This window comes from Macaca thibetana, chromosome 17, assembly GCF_024542745.1.
Source record: "Macaca thibetana thibetana isolate TM-01 chromosome 17, ASM2454274v1, whole genome shotgun sequence".
In the NCBI taxonomy this organism is placed as follows: Eukaryota; Metazoa; Chordata; class Mammalia; order Primates; family Cercopithecidae; genus Macaca; species Macaca thibetana.
In genome coordinates this window covers 22718166-22739564 of record NC_065594.1, presented here as the reverse complement: position 1 = coordinate 22739564, position 21399 = coordinate 22718166, and the positions used below count along the sequence as shown (strand labels likewise).

The 21399-nt window shown below is 41.1% G+C and overlaps 1 long non-coding RNA gene across 2 annotated transcripts in view; it reads left to right on the top strand.

Moving 5' to 3' along the window:
- The window catches only part of LOC126940401 (uncharacterized), a 44834-nt gene extending 33128 nt beyond the window's left edge, over positions 1–11706 (top strand). For both annotated transcript variants that reach the window (XR_007720740.1, XR_007720741.1), the window contains 3 exons: positions 36–124; positions 11030–11162; positions 11610–11706. This is a non-coding gene — a long non-coding RNA (uncharacterized LOC126940401). The remainder of the gene's footprint in view (positions 1–35; positions 125–11029; positions 11163–11609) is intronic.
- The last annotated feature ends 9693 nt before the right edge of the window (positions 11707–21399 follow it).

The window sequence follows — 21399 nt, the reverse complement described above, 5'->3', positions numbered from 1 at the left end:
TTCACTAATTCCTATTGTGTTCTTCCTTCCCCCAGTAGGAAGCTGGTTGGGACTGAATCTGGGCAGAATGGCTGGTGCACTTGCTTTGCAGTTACAAGTACAGCAGCACCAGAAGAATCAGCAGGTATCTCCGAAAGTTTCCAGGGCAGGGTGCGGGCATTTTCTTCTCCGTCTGTTCTCCAAATATCTACCCCAGGCCTGGTGTTAAACAAATATTAATTGGAAATGCTGGTCATGAGATCAAATGAATAGAGGAAAGAAAAATGGCAGCTTGCTGCACATTAGCAAAACGTAAAACAGGGCAGACCTGGACCTAATTTTCAGTTACCGAAAATTGAAAATTATTCTCTCAGGGCTCCCAGACAAGTCAAGCTTTGAGGCTGTCTCTGCCATGGTCCCTTCTCTGAGTCACCTCCAGTGGTGCCACCTAAACTCTGCCCCTTTGTCCTTTGATCAGTGCTCTTTCTTTCCCACCCCCATAGTGCTGAGAGCTTTCCCAGGTAACTGCTTCTCTTGCCTCACTTTCTATCTCCTCACCTCCAGTCAGTGGCCTCAAGGGTTGGAGAAAATTAAAAACAGCTTTCACACCAAGAAGCCCACAATCTCTAGAATGGAATATTAGTTAAGGGTTAATGAATCCTGCACCCTGGGTTTCTGAACAAAGGACAAGAGGCAATTGCCTTGAGTTGTAAGAGAGAGAATTATAATGGGATGTTGAAACTTGCTATGTAACTGTCAAGGTTGGTTAATCTCAGAGATGCATTACTTATTCCAGTTGTGGACAATCTTAATGCCATCTAAGAAAACAGATTATCTAAGTAGCTGGCTTCAGAATTTCTCCTACCTTGATGAGCCAGCCTGATGCAAAGAGTTGAACAAAAAAGCCTAAGGAAAGTTATGGAAGGAAAAGATTGAACAAAGACAGAGTTGACTTGCTCTGCATAAAAAAAAGAAAGTATGCTATTTTTTACTAGTGAGAATCTGGGTAGAAGGGTGGGGAGATTGTTGAACCACGTGGTACAGGCCCCAATTGATGGGAAAAAAAATTACATAACGTCAATTTTAAATTGTTTTAATTTGTTGGAATTGGTATCATAGAAACCCCTTTATTTATCCAAGTCTTCAGCAAAGGATCTAAAGTACATATAAATTACAAAACAGAACAAATAAAGACGTGTGTGTGTGTGTGTGTGTGTGTGTGTGTGTGTGTGTGTATAAATCAAGAGAAGGGATTGGATTTTTGACATCCAGATCCACATGTTAGAGAAAGCCCACAGTGGACAGTGTGGTGATGCACATATTTATACATAGATTTAATATTTCTGCAGAAAGAACTGGAACTTGACCGGCAGTATGGAAAAATACACCTTCCCTCTCCATCTAGAATCCAGCAGGAGAAAGGGGCGTAAGCATCCCTCAGGTGGGAATATGAGGCAATTCATTTGAAACTCAAAGGACAGATTTTGGTTTTCTCTGAGACTTTGGTTAAATTAAGAGGACACTGAGCAGAGAAGGGGAAGGTGCCTGGGCAGCCATTTATCTGATTTGGTTTGAATCTAGTATTATTCTTGGGAAGAGAGGCTATACCAATAGAATTATTAAACTTCTGTCCAGCACTTTGACTATATTAAAAGAGAAGTTGGCTTTCTTTCACAAAAATTTATGAATCACAGACATATGGAATCACCCAAAAACGTTGATGTTAAGAACCTACATTTGGCAAGAGTCATAGAGCTATGAATTCAGCTTCTGGAACCAACTGCATGAACTTGACCCCTCTTACTTGTGTGTGGGGTCAAGTTCCTTAACCTCTCTATGTCCCAGTTTCTTCTTCTGTAAAATGGGAATAATCATAATTTCTAGCTCACAACGTCCTTGAGAAGATTAAGTGAGTAAGTGTGCAGAAAGCATTTAGAATAGTTCTAGCACATTCAGAATCTGAATTATTACTCTCTTACCTTCCTACAAGAATCTGGGAAGGGGCCTATGTGCTAAGAAATGTAAACACATTATCTCAATCCCCCCAACAATTAATTTTCCTAACAGTGGGGGCATTATTAATCCTATTTTTTTTAACGAAGACCTGAGACCAAGGAAGATAAGAAACTTGCCTAAGGTCACACAACTGGCTAGAAGCAGATGCCTTTGTAGGTCACTGGTTATGTAATTTACCCAATAAAATTAGACTTACTGATTAAAGCCCACACAGGGAATAGTGCAATATCTTTTACAGTATTTAAATAGAAAAGGAAAACCAAACAGGAAATGGCTATGCTAAGTGCATTAGCTCAGCGACATACCATTTTAAATGGGAAAGTGTGAAATGAAATGAAACGGTCACAGTTAATCTCTGAGCAGAAAGTCCACAGAGTAAGTAGTATAATCGAGCTGGCACATCGAGGAAGCCTGCATATCTCTCAATCTGTGGTCTGTTACTGCTTGAACGTTTCAAAACAATATTAAGGTTGGTTGTAGCCAACATCTCAAATATTAAATATATTTATATTAGTTGAGAGACACAACTTTTCTCCTTAAAGCTATGTTTAAAGCAAAAGTTCCTTTTTTTTTCCTCTTAAGCAGTTTGAGCAAGCCTGGTTTACTGGAAGTCAGCTTTGATGTCCCCCTTGTGGTTTGAAGACTGCTGTTGGTAACAGTCCTAGGGGTGGGTGGGGATGTGGGAGAGACTGTTCTTCACTGAGTATCTCCTGTTGTCACCACCGTGCTAGACATTTGGCATCTGTCCTCTTTCCCCATCCCTACAGCCAGCTTCTGCTGACGTGGTTTAGCACACAGCCCTGTTTCAGGTGCATAGGACGTCTTGCTGCTGAGCAAGTGTAGAAAACAGTACATGATTAGCACTGAAGGCACAGTTTGAACATGATCAGGCCCAAATCTTTTCCTCTCTTGTTTTTCTCTGGAAGAGTAGGGAGCCAGACTACTTAGCCTAGAGCTTCCCAGCTTGTGTTCCCCACAGGGATGAGTTACAGATGTATGGAGAGAAAAATGTCTCTTGCCCCTCAGGGTGGCTGGGCCAGGCTTGGAACCACCCAATCCCCAAGGACCAATGACCTCCGTCTATTACTCCAGTGTGCCTTACAGATACACCATGTGGGTCCTGTGAGTGCACACACTGCAAGGGGAAATGGCATCTTTTGGATTTGACATCCTCTCTGTGGGCACAGCAGGAAAAGCCAGAACCTGGAGTCAGGAGCTGTATCCCAAACCCATCCCTTACACCTGTGTGTCTTTGAGCAAATCATCCAAACTTTCACAGCTTCTGCTTCCTTGAGGATTTTTCGTCGTCTTCTCCTTTTTTGTTTTGTTTTGTTTGGTTTTACACTGGCTTATTTAGGGTTAGGCAAAAGCTGTGATTTGAGGTTTCCAGGTCCTTTCTGACTTTGGCCAGAGCAGCTCCCTTTGATTTCTTTTACATACTGGGGTAGCTGAGGGGCCTCCCCTGGAGAAGGGATTCCACAGCTGTACTGCTGCTGGGCTAGCAACATCCATGCCCCCTTTCTATGCTCACCTCCTCTGAGTCTATGAAAAACTATTTCCTATCACTCTGTTAAAAGTAAGTACATCAATGCACTTTAGGCCAAAACTTTTTCGTCCTTAAAACAGATTGTTTTTCTAATCTGGTAACTTGATCATTTGGTTTTCTGAGAAAGTAGAGCCTCTAGGTGAGGTAAAGGCTTTGACGATGTGAGTGTAAAGTCACCCAGTGGACAATCAATACCTTCACTCCTCCTGCAAGATGGTGAATGTCTTTTGGGAGCATAGAATGCCATCAATTTTATCTTCAGGTGGCTTGTTTCTCCCCCTTCCTGTTAAATATTATGTGTTTGTGAGCTGATTTTAGAAAAATACAATCTGCAGGATTTGTGCTGTTCATTTCTTAACTCAACAAATAATTGCTAATGGTGACCATTCACTGCTTGCCCAGCAGTCTATGTTTGACTTGTTGTGGATCAGGTGATCTCTACTGACTCTTGCTAACACTCCCTTTCACTCTGCATAGTGGGAACCTTCTCTCTGCTCCTCCTCCAGCTGCGTTAGTGGAGATTCGCAAATGATTCCTCTTATTCAAAACAGAGAACTAGGTTAAAACAACCTCCCAGAATCTCTGTTTCTGAACCTTAAGTTGGTTAGTAGTAAATAAAGGAGGTTGGGCCCTGAATGAATTACAGAATTCAGAATCAAACCCTCTAGCTCAGCCCTGATTCGATCTTGGATATTAATTTGTAGAAGATTCTGAATTCATGCTTTATCCTCTGCTTTTGTGTAACTGTGGCTTATAAAAATTTGATATTCTACATTAAGATTTTTGTCATTGGCATGCATCTTGACCGCTGCAGATGCTGCTTGCTGGGTCAGAGATCAGTCTTTGAGGCAAGATTTAACCTGATGAATGAAGATAACTTTTAGGTACAAGGCTCCTCCTTCATCATTCACAAGCAGGATTTATTCACTCGTTTCCACACACTGGCTTCTGTCACCATCCAGAGAACTGGAAAGAAGGGTCTTGTTTATATAAGGTGGTTGTAAAATGAATCCACCCCTACAGGCCTTCTCCTTTGCCACAGGAAGGACTCCCAGACACGCTCTGCACCCTATAAACACACCCTTTCATCCACACTTGGCACGCCTTCTCCATTTAAAGCCTGTGAGCTCCCTTACTCTATTCTGACCTGGTAAGGCTTCTTTCTTCATTTAAAAACTTGATGTGGTTTCTGGAGTCATCTCTCTCTTAATCTCCAACCAGAACATGGTAAGGTCCCATTTAAACACAGTCTCTTCCAAAACCTTCACTGACCCCTGCGTAGAAATACACTCTCCTTCCTGTTAGTGCCTATGCTATTTATCCATAACCTCTCTCCTTGCATGTATCACTTTTTACCGGGGAATACAGTAATTTTTTTAGTGCATGTAGCACTCCCATTATTACTATAAACTGCTGAAGGGCAGGAGCTCTGCATCTCCATCAGGACTGGGAGTAGTGTGAGGCCACTGAGGTGTTTACCTCAGATACAGAATTTGAAAGGGCCCCCCCCAACAAAAGTCAAAATAAATAATACTTTAATGTGACTCTAAAAAATGAGTGCAAAATCTGTGATGAACAATATATCAACATTATGAATAAAGACAGGATCCGTATTTTTCCTTCTACTTTCCCTTTTCCTTTCAATTTTCTCCTTTTGCCTCAGGCACTAGTATGGTCTGGCATAGCACTGTTACTGATTCTGTCTTTACTACACTTTTTTTGCATTACTTTTGATTTCTTAAAATATTGCATTAAGGTGTTATTTATCTTGATTCCTGTTTGTGTGTGTGTGTCCCCTTAAATGATGCCCCTGGGATGAGTGTCCCACTTGCCTTACGCTGGGCCTGGCTCTGATCACTATGGCTACCAGCACAGATCTTTGCCTGTCAATATGCATTCAATCAGTATTTGATGAATGAATGAATACAAGCAGAGATAATTTCAGGTGCTTTTTTCTTTTCTTTTTTTCTAAAAGCAAAAGAACATCTAACCCACAACCCGGCATCTACCAGAACAGAGACAGGCAACAGTGAGAAAAGTTATAGTGGTCTCAGGTGGCTGTCTGGGGTCCCAGTCAGCACTGCTTCTGCCAATTAAAATCATTTGTCCTGGGCTTCTTTCACTGTCCCAGAGCACCCTCTCCAGTCTTGCTTGATTTCATAAGCAAACAGTTCTCAAGGAGTTAAACAGCCACGGAGGTACAGAATTATCTTTCACCTTCTTCTAATGAGTTGTAAGTCACAAACAACAAAAATAGCCTCTTGAGAAGCCCGAATATTGAAAGCAGTGTCTACTGATGCGTTTCTGCAGAGAGAGGAAGAAGACAAATGGCTAGAAGACCAAGAGGGATGAGATCTACCTCTGCCAGTTCCAGTACCCAACGTAACAGAAAGTAAATTTTCATCTCTATGCAACAGCACAGACACGTAGGAGGGATTCCTAACTCTCACAGGAAAAAGAAACAGGTCATGAAGGTGTTGAGTCTGAGACTCACACATACCCTGAAGATTGTAGTTGATTTCTCAGTGTATTCATCACCATTTATCTTTAAAAGACAAGCACGACCATTTGTGAAATCTTCTCACAAAATCATCTCTAGAAAGTTGAGCCTGTAATAACAAAATTATTTCTATGCCTTGGTAGAGGGCCCACGAAAATAGTATTTTTGATTTAGTTACAGGAATTCTCTTCAGCAAACAATACTGCTAAAGTGTTTTCTCTGGGTTCTGTCCACCTAATAGTTACTGTTTCTAAGTGGGGAAAATGGATTTTGTTCTGTTACAGTTACTATGATTTATACTTTTTTTTTCCTGTTATCAAATGATTGTTAACCTTTATCTTCACTCTTTTTAACCTCAAATAGTCTGACCGTTCAAAAGTTAATCTAAATTACTTTAAAAAAGAATCTAAATAATCTACTCCCAAATCCTAATCTAGAAGAAAGAAAATGATTCTTAAGAGACTACTTCCTATTGTCTCTGACAGTCTTCAAATCACTTTCCATTTAGTTTGTTTGCGGTTTCATTGTGAAGTGACTGAAACTTCATTTCTGTTATATTCTGGAAATTTGGGGATCTGAGATCTAGCAATGTACTCATTTTAAGAAATTACCTTACAGGAAAAATGTTGAACATTCCCTGGAGTGTTCCTAAACCAGCCTTGCTAAGGTGTGGGATTTGGACTCCACATTAGTGAGGGCCTGCTATGTGCTCATCACCATGCCTGGCAGCTTCTGCTGTCATCTCATTTCACCCTTTGAAAAGTCTAGAAGGAGAGCAGGTATTGTCAGGCCCATTGTGAAGAAATAAAACGCAAGCCTCAAAGAAACTGTAATGTGCCTAGGATCATAAGACAAGTAAGCAGGGGTGAGGCCAAGACTTGGCCTGGATCTCTTACCTCCACTCCTTATTGCTTGTCACATTGGGTACAATGTCTGGGTATTTTCCCAGCCTGCCATTGATCTTAGAAGGAAAATTCTGCACTGCTGCTGCTCCAAGAGATACAGAGGATGCATTGATCCAACCCAATGTGTTATGTGGTTGATTTCTAAGGTGAAGTGAAATCAGTTCCAAAAAGATTTGAAGGATTCTTTCAAACCATTTGAAGAGATAAACACTGTCCATCCAGTGTTAAGACACTATGTGTACCTTCCCTGGAATTCCATATTTATTAGAGACACTATTGCTGTCTCAGAAAAGTCCCCCTAATTTCCAAAGTGGCTCACCAAGAGCAGGTTCCAGATCATCTTGAAAAAAATGGTAAGGTGATTGGGTATAAGAAAGAGGACAATTTTATATCATGAAAAGGAAAATGCACCAATGTTTATATGTCTGAATCCAACGGTATGTTGTGCACAGTTGTGTGTGTGTGTTGGGGTTGGAAGAATATGTGTCATGGAAATTGAATGATGCTGGGAAATACATCCTAATTACTCAAGACCATATGTTTTTCATGAACAAACAAACAAGTAGTCATCGATTCAACTACAATAGATAAAATCACTCAAAAAAACAATACAAGGAAGTCAAGTAGAACAGCACAGTACAGTAGTTAAGCATGAAGTAGTTAAGCTTGAAGCCAGTTGCCTGAGTTTATAAACCAATCTGCTAATTACTAGTTGTGTGACATTTGATAGGTCACTTAAAAACAAAATAAAACAAACACTGTGTGTTCAATATTCCCCTCTATAAAATGGACACAATAATAATAAGTATGCATATGGATGTTGCAAAGGTTAGATGAGAAAGTGCAAATGAAATGTCTGATACTTCATAGAAGTATGTTATAAAAGAGAAAAATGTATGTACCATTTTTGAGCTCCTTCTAATAGAATAATATATTTCTCAGGTTCAAGAAGTTGGGAAAGAGTTAATCACAACAGAATTGTCACCAGGCTTAGAAACAGAGCAAGTGATTTTACTACTAGAAGCCAGTATGAACCCAATAACGCAGTATGGGGAAGAGAACATCTAAACAATGTATAGTAATAATTGGGATATCGTTGAGAGCCGAACCCTCAGAGCTTCTACATGCATTTAACAATTAGTAGGTCAATGCCCTTGCTCAGTGGATCTCCACTAATCATATGGGAGGCACCAGCCAAATGAAGAAAAACCAGCAGATGCCCTTGTAGGAAATGAAATTAAAGTGGAAAGGCCTAAAATAACGTTTCCATTGTGCCCTTCACTTACATTGGGGAGTTAGGGCCAGACTGGGAGGCTGGCAGGGAAACAGCCTGGCACTGCAGGCCACCTGGGGTCCATTTGCCAATAGGACTTGTGGCTAACATCCATTGGTAACAAATTTCCCAGAGTCACAGTGCTCTTTCAGATCAGCATGATTCCGGATCACAAGACGGATGGGAAGCCACAGAGCCCCGGGGCCTTTCCATGAAGTTCAAGATTACACCGTCTGTAATGAAACAACTTTGTATCTCCTCATGGCCACAATTACTTAGTCACTGATTATACAATAAACTCTTCAGAAATAATTCACGAAGATGAGAAATCAAACCCCACCCTTTTATGTTCTGAGGCATGCACCAGCTCCACCTCTTGAGAGAGCGAGGTAAAGCCTATTGCATATCTTCAGCCCTTGGTATTTTCTGGCAAATGTGGAAGACCCTCAGTGTTGGAAGGTGGTCTGCAGTTCCACAGGGAGACAGTACAATGGGTGTCTGCCCGGAAACAGCAGTGCCTGGCTTCAGATACAATTTCAACCGATCAGCTCTACAGCACTGGGCAAATTACTTAATTTCCTATGCATCTCAGTTTCCCTATTCACTAAATGGCAGTAATAATAGCACCTACTTCATAAGGTTGTTGGACCTGGCACACTGTAGTGCTAAATAACCATCAACTACAATGCCCATTTTCCTGAGTTGTTCACCTTTTCGATAGCCTAGCAAAAAGTTCTTTGAAAAAATGACAATTACCAAAAAAAAGGCATATTTCATGTAGATAAAATAACTCACATTGTCTCTTACACGTGACAGGGACCTTGCCCATGACTGTGGCCCTCACATAATCTGAGTAACCATTTGGGTTTTCATTGCTACATGGTGCTTCTTCTGCAAATGGTATTGTCCTTTGTGAACCCACTGCTTTTACCTTATCACTGGCAAATACTTTCAGGGTTTACGTGAAATGTATTCACTGGCATGGGGAGTATGGATGGGGTCCCTCCTTCGTGGAACTTAGATTCTGGTTAGGCAAGGGGTAATAATAAAACCTAAGAAGGGTTAGGATCCCAAACTCAGAGTTCAAGGGGCTCATGTGTGAGGAACTCTAAGGGGAGGGAGAAAGAAGTAAAGTTTAAGCTCAGAACTGAAGGGGGTTGAAGTTATGCTTGAGAAAGAGCCCCAGGTGGGTGGACAAATGTGGTTCCAAGACCTAAAAGGAAAAGAAGTTTGGAGTTGAGAGCAGCCAAGGCCTTCCACCCACCTGCAGCAATGTAAGGCGGCAAGAGGATGATGGTCAGGCTGACCTAGGCTTGGAGGCCATGTCAAAGGGTCAGACTTGATCCTGAAAGTATCAGGGAATCACGGAAGGGTTTCACGTTGAGAGTGAAATGGTCCGACCTGAGGCGAGGCTGGATCATTTCGGCTGCTCTGTGAGGCAGGAGAGAATGTGGGGATCCTGGTGGGAGGCTGTAGCTGTCGAGTCGGCACAAGTGCACCATCCTTTAATGATTCTGGCCCAGGCTTGGGTGGTTTGGAGGTAAAGAGGCAGACAGATTTGAGAATCATTTAAACATTTGACTTAAAACTAAAGCTAGCCCTCCCTGCCCCACAAATCAGGATACGTAGCAACATTAACCTATAGTCAGCCCTTCTGCTACCAACACCCAGGGCATTTTTAGTTTGGAAAAAGAGGGGACCTGGTATCTAAAGTGCAGCTTGGGGGTTTTCTACTGAGGTCAATGATCTGCACTGCTCTGCCTGACCCATTGCTGCCTCAGACACTGCAGGCTGCTTGGCCTCCTCTCACCCTAATTACGCTTATCATGCAAAGCCCTAATACAGCCAGGAAGGGCTCAACACCAGTCCCTCTAGCCAAACAATCAGCAAACTAAGATAACTTTAGAGTGTCAAGCCCAACTTTATGACTCCTTCATAGGCACCAAGGGCATTGTCTCAGTAGCCTCAGCCACCAGACAGGATGGCCCAGGGCTGCTTGTTCCTTGACCTGCTGGGGCCAACTGTGACTCATCTGTTTACTGCAGAGCAAAGGTAACTTGGGATGCACAAGTTGACAGCTGTCTCCCAGGAGACAATCAGTACTAGAAATAAAGGCACTGGACTTTAACTGGAAATGTTTCTACTGGCACAGACCCAGGCTGGATGAGGCAAGGACGTGAGAGATGGCATGCACGTATTTTAAAGAACTGGGGTCCTCACAGCTGACTGGCTACTTCAAGCCACTCTTGTTATTATCTCACTGAGCAGCTTGGAGGCTAGTGATGTCACTTATATGTGCTCTGTTATTTACAGTTTGGATATTTTAGCCCCATAACCATACTTCCTTTCTTGGCAGAAGGAAGATTAGGAGCAGCAATAATATTATAGTAATATTGGTATCATTTATTAATGGGATAGCCTATTCCAAAAGCAGTATGCCACTCAGGTTATACACATTGCCTGTAATCCAGTGGTCACAACCTGGGGTTCGCTTAGGAATCACCCAGGAGTCTTCAAAATACCGGGGCCTGGGTCTACTCTCCAAAGATTGATTGGGTAGGGCCAGGGCATTGGCACATTAAGGCTCCCCAGGGAATTCGAATGTGTAGCTAAGATTGAGAACCACAGCTTTCATCATCACAACAACCTGCAAGGTAGGAATTTTTAGCTTCATTGGATGGATAAAGAAAATAGGGCCCAGGGTCAACAGACAACTTGTGCAAGTACAAGATCAGGGACTTCAACCTTGAGTCTGTCTGGCCACCAATCCCTGATGCAATTTGCTTCACATGTGTTTCATGAATCCTTAGGTAAAGAGTGAACAGACAGAGCACACAGACAAGGAAAAGGGAGCCCAGGGCAGCAGCACCCCACAGGAGCTTTGTGTATAGGAGGCTCCACCGCCACCCTGAGCCAGCTGTACAGCATGGGTGTCGCCTGCAGGTGAGGGTTCCAAAAGGAGAGTAGCCCAAGTGAGCAAATAACCCGTCTTCATGGTTACAGCAGCACCTGGCTTCCGTCCAACCCTCAGAAGCAGGCGCAGAGGAGAGACATTTGGTAGAAAGTTGAACAGGGCATGGCCTGACTGGGGCAGGTAACCCTATGCACACTCAGTTACCTGCAGAGAGACGAACTTCCTTCCCCAGTGTCTGCATCCTGCACTGTGTCAGCTCAGGGCTTGCACCAGGTTCTCTGGGCTGCCTCTAAATCGTATTTCAGGATGTTGCGGTCAACTCAAGAAGGTCATGTTGATTGATATATACTGTCGAATGGGAAGGAAGCATCCTCTGATTCTTGTTTCCCCAACCTAGAGCACCTTTAGCCATAACTGTCTGAAATAAATATAATCAGGTGGGATTCTGAAACTGCACCTTCCTTCTCCTCTGCTAGGAACCCACCAGGGCAGAGCCTCAGCTCTCAGCCTCCTAGAATGAAGCATGAACCCAAAGCAAAGAGCTGAACTGCTTTCACACCTCCGACTTCACAGACAAAGGTGACTCCCCTAAAGTATTTCTGGTATCGTTGCTACCAATGACTGAGAGAGCATCAAAGTCTGAGGGGTGACAGAGGAGAGGGGAAGTTTCTGGAGTCAGGTAGGAGGTATCTGGCCCTCTCTGTACTCCAGATCGAAACCCTACTCTAATACTCCCCACAAAGGCTTGGATTGGCCACTTTTGTCCATTTATTCACTCAACATTTATGAAGTTTATAGCACTAGGGATTCTTAGCAGAGTAAAACCAGCTCTGACCTTAAGTAGCTCATAGTTTAGCAGGAGAGAAGTCACCTAAAGGGCAAGTGTGATGTCAGAGGAAAGCACGGGTGTGGTGGGAACACAGGAGGTAGTAGGGTGAGTGTCCTAGAGGGGCAACTCCTGACTTGGGGCTTACTAATGCCTAGCAGGAGTCAGCCAAGTGGAGAGTGGGGGAAACAGTTTTCTAAGTGGAGGGGGCACCTTCAGCAAAAGAGCAAAGATTCTCCTTTGCCTCAATAAAGGGTGTTCTTGTTGAAAGGTCACCCTGGCTTAGCTCCAGAAACTCTTCCTTCTCTGGACTTCAGGGACTTGGACTTCTTTCTCTGCATTCGGGCCAAAGGGCTGAGTCTGAGTGAGACTAAATTCCTAACTCAGACTTTTTTTTTCTTCAACAAAAACATGCAGTTCCGAAGTCTTGCCAGCCACACCAAAGAGCTTTTCACAAGAAGGCACAGGCCAGGTAGAGGCAGCTGTGCAGTGGGAGGACTGTGATGTTTTGGACTAGAAAATAAGACTCAAATGAGGCCAACAAAACACGGGCACTGCATAAAGGTGTCTTCTCCCCACTTTATAAGCCTTATGTGTAATAATATTCAATGCCATAACAAGGCAAGCAAATCAGTCCTTGGAGGGAGGGATAGCTGGATTTTAATCCTGGCTCTACACTGAGGTCTTGGACTACTTACTGCAGGTCTCTGAGCTTCATAGTTTTATATATAAAATAGGATGAAGACCACCCCCAAATCCACTTTGATGGTGAGAATTAGGTGACGTGACAACAGAAGGGCATTTAGAGCTTGGCACAGAAGGGGTCTCAACAAATGGTAGCTGTGTTTCATCGTTCATTTGAGAACTGATGTTTGGATCCTTTTCTGCATCTTGAAACATCCCAGAATATTCCTCCTTAAGCCTTTCAGTTGGATACTCACTGATACTTCTCTATTCAATTTATACTGCGAGCAGGGGAGCGAGGCTTGAGCTTGGTTCCATGAGCAAGGGTGAAGGGTGTAAGTCTCCCAGCTTCATTTCTGTCTCCTCCTCACCTGGAGAGCCATGGCCAATTCTCTTCCCAGGTCACTTGACTTCTGCATGACCATGACTTTCACCTTCTGCATTTTGGAACAATATACTCATGAATGCTAAGAAGCTTTTGTTTCTTTCTGCCTGTGCTGATCCTGTCTACTATATAAGAAAAATCACAATGGTTGTCATAGTTATGCTCTTTGCTTCCTGAGTTGAATAGCACCGGTTTTGATGTTATATTATATTGTATTCTGGATCTCTCTTTGATGGTGGGTTAGGGAGAAGGTTTGCCAATTCTTTGTGTTACAATTCTTTTTAAATAAATCCTCAGAATTAAGGCCATTTTATTACTTTCTTTTACTTTTAAATATAAATATATATTTTAAAATATATATTATATATTATATATAATAATATATAATATAAAATATATATTATATATATATTTATATATTTTAAAAAGCACATATAATGCTCACCAACTTTTAAAAAAACATATTTAAACACCTGGAGTCTGCCATATAGTGATATTGGGAAAGAATCCAGAAGAAATGGAGGCCACGGGAATATCTTAGAAGGCAGGGCTTGAACACAAATTCCTTCTGCTTCATTTGCATTGTAACCATTTAAGGTGAAGCCTTCTCAGCTCCTACCAGGACTGTTGTAAGAACCTTGCACTTGCTCTCTGGCCTCTTTCCTGTGCAGTGTGTGCTGCTCAAGTATCTCAGTCGTCATGTGATATGCCAGCTCAAAGTTCCCCAGTAGTTCCCTACAAAACCCATTGTCCTCAACCAGACATTCAAAATCCTTTACTATCAGCTTCCTTCTGACTTTGCAGGCACTTGACCCTGTCGAGTGGGTTTGCTCATTGTCTCGGTGTGCTGTGAGATGCTTAAATACCTTTATTTTGTGCCCTAGAGTTATGGATCTGTCTGTCTTCCCCCTTCAGAAACCATTTTCCTCTTCCTTGTCTGTCCAAATCTCACCCATGTCCTTTTGTACTGTGACTGGAAGCTCAGTCTCCACGTAGATGGAGACTGCACAGGGCTACCTGTCTTGATGAGTAGCCATGTTATGCTCCATTTCCCTTTGAGATGGATGGAGATTAATAAGATATTCCTGGGCCACATGGTGCTCTGTTCCCCACTTTTTCTTTGATTTTCACTGGCAGCTCTACTATCTTTCCCCTGCTCTGCTCCGGCAACTTCTTAGTCCCCTTTCTTTACAAATCCAGAAAGGACTTGATAGCAGAGGTATTGTTTCTTTGTTTTAATCTATGTCTAAGCACATTTGCATATAGTTTTACAGTTTTGTCTCCCACATTGTGTACCTGTCCTCCAGGAAAACTTCCCTGAGCAGGCAAGGAGAAGGGGAGTACTGGCGTTTCCTGCCTGTCTGCTCTGTGCCTCTGCTGGACACATTTGGGTGCATGTAAATTGATCTACAAGCCTGTCAGGAGGTGTTTTAATCCACATTTTCAGAAGAGAGAAATGAAGCTCAGAGAGGGTTAATGACTTTCTCTGGGAGCGTGTGATACCAGATATGATGCCAAAGATGAAAAAAAAAAATTGTCGTGGGATGGAGCTTGTTAGAACAGGCTTCACAGCTGTGGTGGGACCTGAGCCAGGCCTTGGTCTGTTGGGCAGGAGGAGAGAGCACCGTGAGTGTGAGCAGCATCACAAAGATTTGAGACTCAATGTGACAATGTGATCCTTTACGGCTTCCAGAGATTGTACCTGATTTCCTTTAAGAATGCATATTAAAGTTAATTGCTTGATTTTGAGCATGTGAACGCTGAAATGTGCTAGAACGGTCAAAGTTCAGGGGTAAGTGAACTTTACTGCAGCGTGTTAAGAACAGAATGAATGCTGACAAAGAAGCAGAGACTTTTTAATTTTAACTGCAGGTCAAAAGAGGACTCTTAACACAAGGTAGCTGAAACTGGGCAAACACACGATCCCAGATGGTTTTATACAGCATAAAAATGAATGAGCCAATGTGGGTTCATCGATGGTAACAAATGCACCACTCTGTATGTGTGTGAGGGGGTATGTGGGAACTCTCTGTACTTTCTGCTCATTTTTCCTGTGAACCTAAAACTGCTCTAAAAAATACAGTGTATTTTAAAAGAAAATTAAATTAAATGTTTAAAAATTTTAAATGAATGAGTCTAGTTACCAAAGCTACCAATTGTGGCCTGAGGGGAGGGGAGGGCGCACCCTCCTCTTGGTGTTTTGGAGCATAGACTCCTTGCTCAGCTATGTGAGCTTCATCGTCTTTTATTTTTCCAGCTCACTGGGTAATGAAATGCTTATGAGCACTGAAGGCCTAAAAAAACAAGGCATGAAATATTAACAAAAGGAGGAAGGAGAAAATGAAGAGAAGGAACTGGAACACACTTTATAACCTGTATATTTAAAAATAAAAAGCTGGCTGCACGTAACAGGTTGCAGAAGCATAATGATGAGGTGTGCAGGAAGAGGAGTTTTACAGAACATTTTACATCTAGTGATCACGTGAAGTTACTTATCTCTCTAATTTTCTGTTATCTCTTCACTAAAACAGAGCTAACAATACTTGCTTCATATGGTTATGGAAAGGATTAAATGAGATAAAGTATATAAAATGCTTAGACCAAGAGCCTATATTCATTTTTTAAAAATATTTATCGAGTGCCTATTCTTGGCTAGATATCAAGGATTCAGTGATGAGCAAAACACATGATTCCTGATGACCCACTGAGTTTTCAGTCTAAGGGGGAAACAGATGTCAAAAAAAAAGAAACATAAAAATAATTATAAACTGTAGAGAGTTCAATAAAGAAAAAACTCAGAGTGATGTGAGAAAATAACAGGACCTCTGAGTAAATGATCAATAAATAGTAGTTAAAGAGCCTTTTTTTGTAACTATGACAGACTAGCTTCTATTAGACAAACGCTTCACAAAGAACAACTGGGAAAAAAATGGATGATATATTTTAAAAACTACTTGAAGGATTATGAGAGCTATCAAGGCAGCAAGGGCATCAGTAGACAACATTCCAGACAGAAGATAAATACAAAGAAGTTAAGATCAAAATGCAGTTCTACTCTGTCCTTGAGGCATTAGCCTGCTCATAAGTGACTGAAGATAGTTTTCAGCAATCTCATGAACAAAATTGGAGGTCATGGCTCTATGAGGATGGGCACTGAGAAACACCCTAGGCTTTCAGCTGGGATACCTCAAGGACAGCACTCTAAGCATAAAGGCAAACTAGGTATAGACCAGCTCTCACAGAAAGTAAAATCAGCTTAAGCCCGGTTGGACTAAGGTGACTTGGTTCACTTAACTGCCTGGCATTAACCCCCAGGAAGAAAAATAACATCATCCAGAACTTCAAATAATCTCTATAATTTTTCAAAGAATAAAGCCCAACATTCTTTTTTTTTTTTTTTTTTTTTTTTTTTTTGAGACGGAGTCTTGCTCTGTCGCCTGGGCTGGAGTGCAGTGGCCGGATCTCAGCTCACTGCAAGCTCCGCCTCTGGGGTTCACACCATTCTCCTGCCTCAGCCTCCCGAGCAGCTGGGACTACAGGCGCCCGCCACCTCGCCCGGCTAGCTTTTTGTATTTTTTAGTAGAGACGGGGTTTCACCGTGTTAGCCAGGATGGTCTCGATCTCCTGACCTCCTGATCCGCCCATCTCGGCCTCCCAAAGTGCTGGGATTACAGGCTTGAGCCACCGCGCCCGGCCCCAACATTCTTTTTAAAAATATTCTAGAATATGAGGAGATAAGCCAAGTGACCAAAAATCATTCAGAGACAATAGAAAGAGATCCACAGGGGATCTGGATACTATATCGATCCTGGAGTTATCAGACACAGACTTTAAATACTTTATTAAACATATGAATGAAAGTTGTTGATGAGATGGAGAATTTCAACAGAAAACTAAAATCTATAAAAAAGAGTAAGAAGGAAATTCTAGAACTAAAACATAATAAATAAAATTTAAATTCAAGAAATTAATTAGGAGCAGACTGAACATAGCTGAAGAAAGAAATAATAAACTAGAATATAGGTCAGTAGAAAATATCTAGACTGAATCACAGAGAGGAAAAAACATTCAAACAAGATAAAAAGAAAGTAAGAGATATTCAGGACATCGTAATGTCAGAAAGAGGAGAAAAGAAAGTATGGGTAGAAGCAATATTTGAAGCCACAGTTATAGGAAACACTATGAATCCAATGATAGTCAAATGCAAATAAACTTCACCAAGGTGCACAGTAATAAAATTGTTGAAAACCAAAGACAAAGATAAAATGTTAATAGCTAGAGGAAAAAGGACACATTGTCTTTAAAAACAATAAGGCGGACAGCTGAATTCTCAACCAAAATTATGGATGCAAAAGACAATAGTAAGTCACCCTGAAGTGTAAAATATCCCTGCCAAAGTAAGATAACAAAAAATACTGAAGTTGAAATTTTACAATTTCTAATTCATTTTTTACTTTGTATATTTTTTTGTAAAATAAAAAACACAAAGACAGAAACCACTCAAAACAAATGTGTAGCTTAATAAATTATTTTAAGGCAGAAACTTTTGTAACAGCCATAAAGAAATGAACTTTTCCAGCCACTTGGAAACGTTCCTTGTGTGCTAGCCTGATCACAATGCACCACCTTCCCTAGAAGCAACCTTTACACTTTTATTGTAATCTCTCTCTTGTGTTTATAGCTTTATTACCCCCATATGCATCCCTAGACAATATAGTCTAGACTTGCCCAATAAGAAATGTTTGATATGTAAATCTCTTTTAATCCACTGCACCTCCTTCTAATCCTTTCTTCTCCTCACACTTTATCTGTTGAAAATCTAGGGATGTTTCACCTGTAGAATTTCCTGAAGTCTGGATTTCATTAATCTCATAGTCACAGAATAGAGCTCAAGAAGTCCTCTCTTCTCTGTGTTTCCAGTAAAATTGTGGCTGGACCCACAGCCTTGAACACTGCATTTTCTGGAACAATTTGTCACTAATGCCTGCTGTAAAGGAAATAAACACAAGGGAGTTTCTCAGGCAGAAGACAAGTGATGCTAAATGACAGGAAAAAATTGTAGCAAAGAATGAATAGTAAAAGAAAGATAAATATGTAAGTAAATCTAAATAAATATTGACTATATAAGCCAATACTAATAATGTCCTTATAAAGGTTTTAAATTTTTAATATGTAGATTTAAAATACATGAGAATGTTAGCCTGAAAGGCAGAAAGAAGATAAAGTCAAAATGTTCAAATACGCTTCAATTGTACAGAAATTGATAAAAGTATAAATTTGTATGATACATTAACCAATGCAGGATGCATGTTGAATCTCTAACATAACCTTTGAAAGAATGTCAAAAGATTATTTATAACTGCTAAGATGTGGAAAAAAAATGGAGTAGTAAAACAAATTTGATTAACTCAAAAGAAAGTAAAGAAAAAAATGTAGAACAGATGAAACAAATTGGAAAAAATAACATAAAAAACTCCAAGGGTTTCAGCAATTATATTAAATGTAAATAATTCTTAACATTTATATTGTCAGACTGTATTAAAACATAACAAGACCCAATAACGCAATGCTTACAAGAGAAGCATCTTGAATACAAGATACAGGAAAAAAAGTGAAATAATAGAGAGAGATACACCATACAAACCCTAACTAAAAGAAAGCTGCCATAGTTATACTAATATTAAACAAAGTAAATTGCAAGTCAAGAAGGACCCTCTGTAAAAGTGTCAATCCACTAGGCTGATAAAATCGTCTTAATTTGTGTGTTTTATCGTGTAGCTTCAGAATGTATAAAAAAGATAGAATTAAAGCAGAAGCCGAAAAATTCACAATCCCAATGGAAGCTTTTAAACATATTTCTCACTGAAACTGGTAAACAAACAAACAATGATAAAGAAAGTCAGACATGGTCTCCACCTATATTGAACTTACAATGGATTAAAGGATGAATGAATGTAAAATTGCACGTTAGCTGTTTGCTCTGAAGGAAAGAAAGACAGTTTTATAACAATGAACATGGCTGGACTGAGGGAATCAAGAAAGGCCTTTCTGAGAGAGCGACACTTGATCTCACCTAATAATGGCTAATTAGGTGAATGGAGGACGAAGTGTGAACCAAAGAGCATTAGACATTGGGCATCATGGCATCTTCAAAGATGCTATGGTTGGGAGGAAACATGAGTTTGAAGAACTGAAAGGAGGTCCAAGTGACTAAAGCACAGTGTATCACAGTGTATGAAGAGAAGTAGCTCAAAGTCAACCTGAAGAGGTGGGTCAGGCCAGAAGATTCAGAATTTTGTCAGCCATGTACAGATCTTGGACTTCATCCAGAAAGCAATATTACAATTGGATTTATGTTTGAAAAAGATTATTCTAGCTGTGGCATAAGAATAAATTGTAGAAGGTCAGAGTTAACAGAGGAGGCTAGACAATCCAGCAGTTTTCGCCAGTGATAATAGTTTGGATATTTGTCCCCACCCAAATCTCATGTTGAACTGTAATCCCCAATGCTGGAGGTGGGGGCCTGGTGGGAGATCATGGGGGCAGATGGATCACGGGGCAGATCCCCCATGGTTTGGTACTGTCTTTGTAATAGTGAGTTTTTGTGAGATCTGGTCATTTAAAGTTGTATGTCACCTCCCCCGTACCTCTCTCTCGCTCCTGTTCTCACCATTTGATGTGCCTGCTCCCCCTTTGCCTTCTGCCATGATTGGATGGTTCCTGAGGCCTCCCCAGAAGCAGATGCTGCTGTGTTTCTTGTAGAGCCTGCAGAACTGTGAGCCAATTAAACTTTTTTTTTTATGAATTACCCAGTTTCAGATACTTTTTTATAGCAGTGCAAGAATGACCTAACACAACCAGTAACTAGAGATGAAGGATGATGGTGATGACAGTGGAGATGGAGAGGAGTCAGAGTCAAGAGATATTTAAGGGGTAAAATCAACAGGCGTTGGTGAAGAATTCTACATGCTGGCTGAAGGCAAGGGAGTCATCAAGGATGTCTTTTTAGTTCTTTGGTTGTACAAGTGGGTTTAACAGTGATGCCATTCTCTAAGAAACACAGACTGGGTTTTGAAGGGAAATTAATAAATTCTGTTTTAGGCATGTTGATATTGAGTTTTTTTTTTTTTCTATAAGAGATTGTTCTATAGGACATCTCTCAAGGCACTTAATATATTTTCTCTTTGTGGTGTTTTTGGTTGGTTTTATTTGCTTGTTTTACTCCCTTCTGTCTGACATTTCAAAAATGCAATTGCAAGCCTTGACCGTGGATATTTGTCATGTCACTGCATCAAAATATTGATGCTTGCCTAATTTGAACCTTCCCAGGGAGTAATGGAAACAAGAGGGAAGATGGAAAATGTGTCACTATCCCTAGGAGTGCTAGTGGGGTGCTGAACGTTGACCTCAGTCAGAGTCTAAATGTGTCAGGGAATTTTCCTGGCTCTAGGTGTTAAAAGCCATTCAAGGAGGCAAGATTGTTTTCCTGGAAGATGCCAGACAAGGATGTTCAAGTTTAGGAGAATTGGCTCTCAATGCACAGGGCCATTTCAATGAATTACTAACTAGCTCTCCCTTCATTGAAAATTAATTCTGTCAAGGATATGAATCAGGTGTCATATGAAAAGAGAGGCCAATCAACTCTTCCAAAGCAATTTCTTGTTAGAACACCAGGGTGGGTGATGCCATTTCTTTTGTTCCAGGCTGGTTGGGACCCTGTTGGCAGGTCATTTTGAAATTCTTTCCATGAGAAAGAACACAGTCAGCCCGATGCGGTGGCTCACACCTGTAATCCCAGCACTTTGGGAGGCTGAGGCAAGTGGATCACGAGGTCAGGAGTTCGAGACCAGCCTGACCAACATGGTGAACCCTTGTCTCTACTAAAAATACAAAAATTAGCTGGGCATGGTGGCACATGCCTGTAATCCCAGCTACTTGGGAGGCTGGGGCAGGAGAATCGCTTGAATCTGGGAGGTGGAGGTTGCAGCGAGCTGAGATTGCACCACTGCATTCCAGCCTGGGCAGCACAGCGAGACTCCATCTCAAAAGAAAGAAAGAGAGAGAGAGAGAGAGAAAGAGAAAGAAAGAACACAATGAAGATGGCAGCCTGAAGTGAAGTCTATTTATATCCAGAAAAAAAAGACATGTATTCATGATTATTTCCCTATTTTTTGAAATATTTACCAATAAGCTTATGAGGATGTATCAGGCTCTTTTTGTTCAATACATTTTTCCTTCTTCTGTCTCATGTCACTTAATTCTTTCAGAATTTAAGTTATAAGAAATTGAATTTCTATTCATTAAGGTCTGATAAGAAATGTGTTATGGTATCTGATTTGAATGAGGACTGTAAGATTGTTTATGTGGTTAA